The sequence below is a fragment of the Carlito syrichta genome, unplaced genomic scaffold, assembly GCF_000164805.1.
Source record: "Carlito syrichta isolate Samal-C Ts95f unplaced genomic scaffold, Tarsius_syrichta-2.0.1 Scaffold314605, whole genome shotgun sequence".
In the NCBI taxonomy this organism is placed as follows: domain Eukaryota; kingdom Metazoa; phylum Chordata; class Mammalia; order Primates; family Tarsiidae; genus Carlito; species Carlito syrichta.
Genome location: NW_007258701.1, coordinates 186,116 through 187,494, shown reverse-complemented (window position 1 = coordinate 187,494; position 1,379 = coordinate 186,116).

Sequence of the window (1,379 nt, the reverse complement as noted above, 5' to 3'; positions counted from 1 at the left end):
AGAAGCTTGGGTTTGATACAACCAAGCAAGTTCCTCACAATGGAATCAGCTGTAGAACACTTTCGTGTACAGGGGCTCATTTGAGCCTCTAACTTTGTGAGGTGGGAAAGACAAATCTTATTCATTCCCCCATTTACCAATGAGGAAACGGAGGTTCAGAAAGCTTAGGCCTCTTGCCCAAGCTCACACAGCCAGTGTGGGATTTGGACCAGCCTCTTGCTGTTCCTTGAACCTCTTCACTTTGCTGGGCCATTGCTTGGGCTCTTTCTCAGCTTCAGGATCCCCCTCTATGCTTGCCTATTGGTTCCTTCTCATCCTTTCAGGCCTAGCCCAAATACTCTGTAAATAACAATACTGATAAGAGTTTACATTTTTAGCCAGGTGTGGTAGAGCATGCCTGTAGTTCTGACTGCTTGGAAGGCTGAGAGGAAGGCTCACCATAGCCCAGCAGGTTGAGGCTGCAGGGGCCGTGAACTTGCCACTGCACTCCAGCCTGGGTGACAGAATGAGACTCCAACTCAAAAAAAAAAAAAGAAAAAGAAAAAGAAAAAGAAAAAGAAAGAGCTTGCATTTATTAAGCGCTTACTACTCTCCAGATGAGGCGTTTAAGGCTTCCCTGGGTTATTTTAGGTAATCAGCCCCATAACCTTTGTGGAAGGTATGATTCTGTGACAGAGGGAGAAACGGAGCCTGAGAAGGTTAAGTAACCTGCCCGAGGTCACTCCGTCGGGGTGCCAGCCAGGAGTCACACGCAGAAAACACCGATTCTAGAGTGGGCCTTTCTTGCCCTCTGCGTTCACCTCCGTCCACCATGCCCCTCGGCATCCAAGGATGGGAACGACTCCTTCCGCGGAGTCTGACTGACTCAAGGCTGGGCGCTGAGGTGGGCTCCTCGCCTTCTGCCAGCTGAATGCTCCTCAGGGAGGGAGCCTGGCCTTCGCCTCTGTAGCCCCTTCGCTGAGCCAGTGCCCGCAGTGCCGGCTTCTTCTTGCTCCTCACCACATCCCGTGGAGCAGGAGGGCAGGGGCGCCGCGCACGAAGACAGGAGACCCAAGGGGGCCAAGGGACTCCCAAGGCCACCGTGAGCAGATCTAGGAGCTGGGAGGAGAACCAGGTCCCCTGGGTCCGGGTCCGCGCTCTGCGGCCCCACCTCGCCCCTGGCTCCCTGCGATCCCGTCGGGGGCGGGGGGCTGCGAGGAGGAGGCGGCACAGCCTCGCCGGGGAGGGCGCGGGGGCTGGCACGGAGGCCTGCCGGGCGGACCTTGGGGGCTTTCGCGAGCGCCAGGGGGAGGACGGTGAGGAGGCTGGGGCGGACTGCAGGAGGGAGGAAGGAACAGGGCACTTTGGCGTTGGACGTTTTCAGAACGCGCAGGTTCGAT